Raw genomic sequence first — 10,019 nt, forward strand, 5'->3', positions numbered from 1 at the left:
TGCTCCCGAGGGAGCATCGGGAGGATTTGAAGGTGTGGCACACCTTTCTGGCACAGTATAATGTTAAATCCCTGTGGCTCCGTTGGAGTGCGGCCCCCTGGCCTGTGGAGTGGGTGGAGGTGGGCTTATGCACGAACCTGGTGCTGCTGGAGTTGTTTCCGGTGGTGCTGGCCGTCGAGGTTTGGGGCAAGGAATTCCAGGATCTAAAGGTTAGGCTGAACTGCGATAATCTAAGCGTGGTTCAGGTCATCTCGGCGTCCTCCATGCTGGTCGTGCGGCTGCGCTGCCTGGAATTGAATATTTTCTTGTATGCCGTGCATCTCCCGGGGGTTGACAATACGTTAGCTGACGCCTTGTCTCGTTTTCAGTGGGATAGGTTTCGGGAGTTGGCGCCGGCGGCTGATCGGGAAGGGGTCCCATGTCCCCACTGGATGTGGTCGATGGTCGAGGAGTCCTCGCTGGATGGATCGAGAGGACGGTGAGTGCCTCCACGTGGTCGGCCTACGGTAAGGTCTGGTGCGAATGGAGGGAATTAGTCAGCCAGGTCGGCGGGGCTCCGTTGGCAGAGGAGGTGAGGCTGTTGGTCCTTTATTTTGTGTCCAGGAATCTGGAGCGGGGAGTGTCTGTCTTTGTTATGGACAGAAAGCTTGCGGGGTTAGCTTTCTGGTTCAAGTTGCGTGGGTTGGTGGACTATACTAAAGACTTTTGCATGCGGCAGGCGACGAAGGCAACAAAGGGATGCCAGGAGGCCGGTGACGTTCGGCAACCTGAAGGCTTTTGGCGGGTCAGTTGGGGTCAGTGTGCTCATCGGGGTACGAGGCGTCTTTGTTCCGGGCAGCGTTTTCGCTGGCCTTTTTTTGGCACCTTCCGGATCAGTGAGCTGGTGAGTTTGGCTGCGGAGATCGAAAACGGATCAGTTGGGAAAAGGGGTCCGAGTGAGCTTATATCACTTGGAGGGGTCTCCTCTGTGCCCGGTGCAGGCGGATGGGGAATTTTTGGGAGTACGGCCGGTGGCGGACAGAGCTTTGCTTATCCATGTGGATGGTTTGTTGCTGTCCAAGTTTCAATTTGTGGCAGTTTTCAATAAGTGTTTGAAGGCGGCCAGGTTGGACAGCTCGCAATATGCTTCGCACTCCTTCCGTATAGGGGCTGCCACGGAAGCCACCCGTTGCGGGTTGGCCGATGCAGCGGTCAGAAGGATAGGGCAGTGGGATTCCCTTAGGTTTTGGTCTTACATTCGGCCCGAGCTGGTGGTGGAGGTGGGGACGGCCCACTGGTTGCGGCTCCTGGTGGGGAAGGTCTGGGGGTGTGTGTGGGTAAGTGTTTGTGCGTTTGGTGAAGTGCTCTGTTATCTGTGGTCTCTTCTATGTCTTTCAGGTGGAATCCAGATGGGGCTCGTCTGGATACTGGGTCACTCTTATGTGTTCAGGGGGGCCAGGAGGGCAGACATGAGACCCAATGGCAGACAGTTGGGGATTGCTAGGGGGGAGGCCTGTGTGGGGCGGTTTGGGAGGCCAGGCATGCATTGGGCTAGGGTTTTGCCGGAAGTGTTGCATGTGGCACGCCTGGATAGGCCGCCTGACTTGCTGGTATTGCATGTGGGGGGCAACGACCTGGGGGGGCGGCCAACCAGGGAACTCATTTGGGATGTTAAGCTGGACTTCCCCTGTTTGAGTACCCTTTTCCCTGGAATGCTGATCGTCTGGTCTGATATAGTGGCCAGGACGAGTTGGCGGCTGGCGCAGTCTGTTGACCGTTTGAACAAGACCAGGATTAAGGTAAACAAAAGAGTGGGCCAGTTTGTGGTCAGAAAATGGGGGTTTGGTGGTCCGCCATCGGGAGTTGGAACGGGATGTTGGTTTGTACCTCCTGCGGGACGGGGTGCATCTTTCGGACGTCGGGATGGATCTGTGGGCCCTGGGTTTGCAGGAGGGGATACAGTGGGCTCTGAGAGTGTGGCGAGGCTCCCAAGGGTGAGGGGGTGCCCCTTGTTAGCTGATGGCGGTGGTGGTGGTCTTGTATGGTGGTAATGGTGGTTAGCTGAGGATGGGAAGGTGGACACTGCAGGTAGTGAGTTGTCTCCGGGCTGAAGTTATCACGGCCGGAGGCTTAGTACGGTAGCCTGACCGCAGTGTAAAAGTGGTACATTATTTGGGGAAGTGCCATACGAGACCACCGGGTTCAAAAACTGATGTTTCTGAGTTGTTGTTATTTATGGTTAACCACTTGCTTCCTGACCACACCAATTTTCAGCTTTTGGTGCTCTCACACTTTGAATGACAATTACTCAGTCATGCAACACTGTACCCAAATGAATTTTGTGTCCTTTTTTTCCTACAAATAGAGCTTTCTTTTGGTGGTATTTGATCACCTCTGGGGTTTTTATTTTTTGCGCTATAATGAAAAAAGACCGAAAATTTTGAAAAAAAACGCATATTTCTTTGTTTCTGTGATAACATTTTGCAAATTATAATTTTTTTTTCATAAATTTTGGCCACAATTTATACTGCTACATATCTTTGGTAAAAATAACCCAAATTAGTGGATATTATTTGGTCTTTGTGAAAGTTAGAGAGTCTACAAGCTGTGGTGCGAATCGCACAAAATTGATGACACCTGATGTACTGGTGGCCTATCTCATTTCTTGCGACCCGAACAAGTCAGGAAAGTACAAATACCCCCCAAATGACCCCTTTTTTGAAAGTAGACATTCCAGGGTATTTACTAAGATGCATGGTGAGGTTTTTGATGTTGTCATCTTTTTCCCACAATTCTTTGTAAAATGAAGATTTTTTTTTTTTCTCACAAAATTTTCAATGTAATAGGTTATTTCTCTCACATGGCATGTGTATACCACAAATGACACCCCAAAATACGTTCTGCTACTCCTTCTGAGTATTACGATACCAAATGTGTGAGACTTTTACACAGCCTGGCCACATACAGAGGCCCAATATTGAAATAGCACCATGAGGCGTTCTAGGAGCATAAATTACACATTTCATTTCTCAACCACCTATTACATTTTTGAAGGCCCTGGAGCACCAGGACAATGGAAATGCCCACAAAGTGACCCCATTTTGGAAAGCTAACACCCCAACGTATAATCTATGAGGCATAATGAGTCGTTTGAATGGTTCATTTTTTTTCCAGAAGTTTTGGGAAAATGTGGAAAAAAAATGAAAACGCATTTTTTTTACGCAAAGTTGTCCATTTATAAGATATTTCCAACACATAGCATGTACATAGCAAAAATGACACCCCAAAATACGTTCTACTACTCCTCCTGAGTATAACGATACCAAATGTGTGAGACTTTTACACAGCCTGGCCACATACAGAGGCCCAATATTGAAATAGCACCATCAGGCGTTCTAGGAGCATAAATTACACATCTTATTTCTCAACCACCTATTACAGTTTTGAAGGCCCTGGAGCACCAGGACAATGGAAATGCCCACAAAGTGACCCCAAATGGCACTGACAACACGTGGCACTGACGACACGTGGCACTGACAGATGGCACTGGAGGCAGATGGCACTGGAGGCAGATGGGGCTGACAGATGGGGCTGACAGATGGGGCTGACAGATGGGGCTGGCAGATGACGCTGGCAGATGTCGCTGACAGATGGCACTGGGGCTGGCACTGGCAGATGGCACTGGCACTGGCAGATGGTGCTGGCTATTTGCTCTGGCTAATTGCTCTGGCAAATGGGGCTGGCAGATGGCACTGCGGCTGGCAGATGGCACTGGCGCTGGCTGGTGGCATTTGCACTGGCAGGTGGCACTGGCAGGTGGCACTGGCACTGGCGGCACTGGCGCTGACAGCACTGGGGCTGACGGCACTGGGGCTGACGGATGGCACTGGCGCTGGCAGGTGGCACTGGCGCTGGCAGGTGGCACTGGCACTGGTAGGTGGCACTGGCGGCACTGGCACTGGCGGCACTGGCACTGGCGGCACTGGGGCTGACGGCACTGGGGCTGATGGATGGCACTAGCGCTGGCAGGTGGCACTGGCAGGTGGCACTGGCACTGGCAGGTGGCACTGGCGGCACTGGCACTGGCGGCACTGGGGCTGACGGCACTGGCGACACTGGGGCTGACGGCACTGGGGCTGACGGCACTGGGGCTGACGGATGGTACTGGCGCTGGCAGGTGGCACTGGTGCTGGCAGGTGGCACTGGCACTGGCAGGTGGCACTGGCACTGGCGGCACTGACGGCACTGGGGCTGACGGCACTGGGGCTGACGGATGGCACTGGCGCTGGCAGGTGGCACTGGTGCTGGCAGGTGGCACTGGCACTGGCAGGTGGCACTGGCGGCACTGGCACTGGCGGCACTGGCACTGGCGGCACTGGCGGCACTGGCGGCACTGGGGCTGACGGATGGCACTGGTGCTGGCAGGTGGCACTGGCAGGTGGCACTGGCACTGGCGGCACTGGGGCTGACGGCACTGGGGCTGACGGCACTGGGGCTGACGGCTGGCGCTGGCAGGTGGCACTGGCGCTGGCAGGTGGCACTGGCGGCACTGGCACTACTGGCAGATGGCACTGGGCTGACAGATGCCACTGGGCTGACAGATGCCACTGGGCTGACAGATGGCACTGGCACTGGGGCTGACAGATGGCACTGGGGCTGACTCACAGATCCTCTCTCTCCTCACACGCTGTCTCTGTGTGAGGAGGGAGAGACACGGCAATGGGAGATGATCTCATATGTTTACATTTGAGATCATCTCCCATTGGCAGCTGCGATCGCGCTGTGAACGGCCGCTTTGATTTGAGTAGCGAAGGGTAGTGAGAGGGCCGGCATGACAGTGGGAGAAGGGCACATCAAGGGTTAATGTTTTAGTATGCGGTTGTGCGGAAAAGGGGGGTGGTTAGTAAAAGACTGGGAGGGGAAGAAACATTAAGCTTAGGCAAGAAGAGGAGGAGGCTCAGTTAGCAGAAGGGACACGAGGAGGAAGAGGAGTTTCCCGCCCACCCTCCCTGTGTTTGTGGATGCTTGGCTGGCACCAATTTATGCTTTTCAGGTGATGGATTATTTCGTCATGGCAGGTGTCAGTAGGGCGGTGGTGGTGGTCTTGTATGGTGGTAACGGACCCAGGAGATGGAAGTGTGGGTGATCCATTAGTGACATGGGCTCCTTTGGTTACAGCTAATGCGGATTAGCTGAGGATGGGACGGTGGACACTGCGGGTAGTGAGTTGTCTCCGGGCTGAAGTTATCATGGCCAGAGGCCTAGTACGGTAGCCTGCCCGCAGTGTAAAAGTGGTACATTGTTTGGGGAAGTGCCATACAAGACCACCGGGTTAAAACACTGATGTTTCTGAGTTGTTATTATTTATGGTTAAAGTGGATACTTGTTTCTATATTTTATAAATAAAAGGCTGCTATGTACCCCATACTCATTCTCTGGGGCGGTGGGATCTGGGGGCCCACTTGTTAAAGGGGACTTCCAGATTCCGACAAGGTTCTTATAAATCACTGCCCGCTACCCCCACAACCACTGGGCCAGGGTTGTGGTATGATGGGTTCTCTGCCAAGACTATTAACCTCTCCGTCTGGCCTTTGAGACACTTGGCTATATGATAGAATGCCGCAAACACCTGTATGAGCAAGTATTAGTATACTACCACAACTATATTAGCACATAGAATTTGAAACCAGGCTATAAGTAAATATTTTATTGCAAGGTAAAATTGCAATGCACAAAAACAATAAGTAGGTAAATGAATCCATTTGAATGCAATGAACTGACATGAATACCAACCTATAATATAACAGTGAATCCAGAACCACAATGGAACTAAGCTAAATCTAACTAGTTAAAAACTGGATAAACTGTGAACAAATAAACAGCATTTACAATAAGGAAAAGTCTCACAGTATCTCCTCAGCAATAAATCACTAACAGTTGTATCATAGTGCACTCTATTTATATCCCCTTAAGTGTAGGTTGGGATATATATATATGTATAGTATCTCACAAAACTGAGTACACCCCTCACATTTTTGTAAATATTTTATTATATCTTTTCATGTGACAACACTTTGCTACAATGTAAAATAGTGAGTGTACAGCTTGCATAACAGTGTCAATTTGCATACCTCCCAACTTTTAAACTTCAGAATGAGGGACAATTGAGGGAGTAAGTAAGCTGCAACATGCGTAACGGCAAAATGTGGGTGTGGCCAAAGTCTTAATGGTGGAGAGGGGTGTGGTTAAACAAAACCCAGATATCTCACCAATGCCCCCCAGCTCTCCCTAATGCCCCTAGTTATCACTAATGTTCCCCCAGCTCTCTCACCAGTGCCCCCAGCTCTCTTACCAATGCCCACTGCTCTCTTACCAGTGCCCCCAGCTCTCTCACCAATGCCCCCCAGCTCTCTCACCATTTCCCCAGCTCTCACTAATGCCCCCCAAGCTCTCTTACCAATGCCCCCCAGCTCTCTCACCATTGCCACAGCTCTCACAAATGCCCCCCAGCTCTCTCACCAATGCCCCCCAGCTCTCTTACCAATGCCCCCAGCTCTCTCACCAATACTCCCCAGCTCTCCCACCATTACTTCAGCTCTCACTAATGCCGCCCAGCTCTGTCACCAATGCCCCCCAGCTCTTTCACCATTGCCACAGCTCTCTTACTAATGCTCCCCAGCTCTCTCACCAATGCCCCCCAGCTCTCTCACCAATGCCCCCCAGCTCTCTCACTAATGCTTCCCAGCTCTCTCACCAATGCCCCCAGTTCTCTCACCAATGCCCCCCAGCTCTTTCACTAATGCTTCTCAGCTCTCTCACCAATGCCCCCCAACTCTCTCACTAATGCTCCTCAGCTCTCTCACCAATGCCCCCCTCTTCTCTTACTAATGCCCACCCCAGCTCTCTCACAGATTCCCACCCTCCTCTCTTACTAATGCCCACCCCCAGCTCTCTCACAAATTCCCACCCTCCTCTATTACAAATGCCCCCCCCCCCCAGCTCTCTAACCAATTCCACCTTCTCTCTTACTAATGCCCCCCAATTCTCTCAGCAATTTCCCCTTCTTCCTTACTAATGCCTCCCCCAGCTCTCTCACAAATTCCCCCCTCCTCTTTTACTAATGGCCCCCCAGCTCTCTGACCAATCCCCCTCCTCTCTTACTAATGCCCCCCAGCTCTCTGACCAATCCCCCCTCTTACTAATGCCCCCCCCAGCTCTCTCACCAACTCCTCCCTCCTCTAGTGCCCCCCCCCCCCCCAGCTCTCATAAATACAGATTAATGAGAATCCCTGTGCTTTTTTAAGCACAGTGCTGCTGACAGCTCAGAGTTTCAGGACTGTAGCATGGAGCACAGGAGGAGTTTCACAGCACTTCACCAGCTCCATGCTACAGTCCTGACAGGCGGGGAAAGACACATCCGGCAATCCCCAATGTGAGGGCAGCAATGTGGGCAGTTGTGGTGCTGGGACCCAGGGCACCCACCAGAAAATGTGGGCCATGTCCACCCCTCCCCCCCGGGTGCCTGGCGTAAACACACAGAAGCAGGTGGAGCGCTTCTGTGTGAGAAAGAGTTCAGTTCCTCTTACCTTTCACAAGCACTGACAGTATCGGGGCTGTTGAGAGGTGGGGTCTGGGCCACTGAGAGCCGGCATGGGGACCGATGAGAGCCGGCATGGGGAGCGCTGAGAGGCGGGATCGGGGGCACTGAGAGCTGGCATGGGGACCGCTGAGAGGTGGGATCGGGAGCCGAGCTGAGAGGTGGCCTGCAGATGATGTCATCGTTGCTAGGACGCCGGCGGTTCTAACCACCAGCGACTGCATTGAGGAGGGGGGAAGAGCAAAGATTGCTGGCCAGATATTCTCCCAAAAATCCTCACTTGGTGCTGTGTGTGAGAGAACACATTGCACCCATTGAGGATAGCACTACAGAGTGCAGCCCAGTCTCCGAAGGGAAGGGATCATGCTCTGCTTCAGTATGTCACAGAACATTTTGGCATTCATGGTTCCCTCAATGAATTTTAGCTCCCCAGTGCCGACAGCACTCATTCGCCCCATGACCATGATTGACTGTAGGCAAGATACACTTGTCTTTGTACTCCTCACCTGGTTGCTGTCACACACGCTTGACACCTTCTGAACCAAATAAGTTTATCTTGGTCTCTTCAGAACACAGGACATGGTTCCAGTAATCCATGTCCTTAGTCTGCTTGTCTTCAGCAAACTGTTTGCAGGCTTTTTTATGCATCATCTTTAGAAGTGTGCAGCGTATGCTCTAAGCCAGTGATTCTCAACTAGGGTTCCCCCAGAGGTTTCCTAGGGGTTCCATCAGCATTGGGCCATTTCTGCCTCTCGGATAAGTTCCCACCGACACCATTGATCTTTTTAGCTGTGTGTAAAGAAGTAATTCTTCCCAATGACCACAAGTGCAGGGTCCATTCTTCCCACTGACATCATGCAATTTTTCGAATTTTTAGCATGGGTTCTCAGAGACTGGAGAACTATTTCAAGGGTTCCTCTGTGTTGAAAAGGTTGAGAAAGGCTGGTCTAAGCACTGACAGGCTAACCCCCCACCCCTTCAAACCTCTGCAGCAATGCTGCAAGCATTCACATGTCCCACATTACCCAAAGACAGATATGATGCTGAGCATGCACACTCAACTTTTTTGGTTGACCATGGTGAGGCCTGTTCTGAGTGGAACCTGTCCTGTCAAACCGCTGTATGGTCTTGGCCATCGTGCTGCAGCTCAGTTTCAGGGTTTTGGCAATCTTCTTATAGCCTAGGCCATCTTTATGTAGAGCAACAATTATTTTTTTTCAGATCCTCAGGCCGCGTACACACGGGCGGACTGTTCGTCCAACTTTGTCCGCTGAACAGTGTTTGGGCGGACAGTCCGCTCGTGTGTGGGCTTTCAGCGGACAGTTTCAGCGGACAGTTGGACGGACAAGGTTTTTCGTAAATTCCGTAAAACTGTCCGCTGAAACCTTGTTTCAGTGAACAGTCCGCTCGTGTGTAGGCTTGTTCGTCAAACAAAGTTGCGCGCATGCTCAGAAAGGATTTTCACGCCGAAAGCTATAATGCAGTGTATAGGACGTCGTATTTTTCGTCCCGTCGTACGTGCCGTTCACGTCATCGCGCACGGTTTCAGCAAACTGTTCGTCCGTCGTGTGTGGCCATGTCCGTCCATGCTAAGTTTGAGCGGACTGTTTGCCGAAACTGTTGGACGGACAAAGTTGGGCGAACAGTCCGCGCGTGTGTACGCGGCCTCAGAGAGTTCTTTGCCATGAGGTGCCATGTTGAACTTCCAGTGATCAGTATGAAAAACTGACAATAACAACAAATTTAACGCACCTGCTCCCAATTCACACATGGGACCTTGTAACATTAACAAGTCACATGATACTGGGGAGGGAAATTGGCTAATTGGGTCCAATTTGGACATTTACACTTAGGGGTGTACTCACTTTTGTTGCCAGCGATTTAGACATTAATGGCTGTGTGTTGAGTTATTTTGAGGGGACAGAAAATTAACGCTGTTATACAAGCTGTACACTCACTACTTTACATTGTAGAAAAGTGTTGTCACATGAAAAGGTATAATAAAATATTTACAAAAATATGATGGTGTACTCACTTCCCAATACCACCCCAAGCTGCCCTTTACCACCCAACCTGTTTTATACCACCCCAAACTGCTATATATTACCCTAACCTGCCCTATACCACTCTAACCTGTCATATAGCACCCCAACCTCCCCTGTATTACCCTAACTTGCCCTATACCACCCCAAACTACCCTAACCTTCCTTATACCACCCCCACCTTCCCTATACTACCGCAACCTGCCCTATATTACCCTAACCTGCACTAGACAACCCCAACCTACTTAATACCACCCCAAACTGACCTATATTATCCCAACCTGACCAATACCACCCAATCTGCCCTATACCACCCCAAATTGCCCTAAATTACCCTAACCTTCCTTATACCACCTCAAACTGCACTATATTACCCTAACCTGCTCTATACTACCATAACT

Source organism: Lithobates pipiens, unplaced genomic scaffold (assembly GCF_037356315.1).
Source record: "Lithobates pipiens isolate NorthernLeopardFrog02 unplaced genomic scaffold, aLitPip1_a1.2 Scaffold_16, whole genome shotgun sequence".
NCBI classification, from domain to species: Eukaryota; Metazoa; Chordata; class Amphibia; order Anura; family Ranidae; genus Lithobates; species Lithobates pipiens.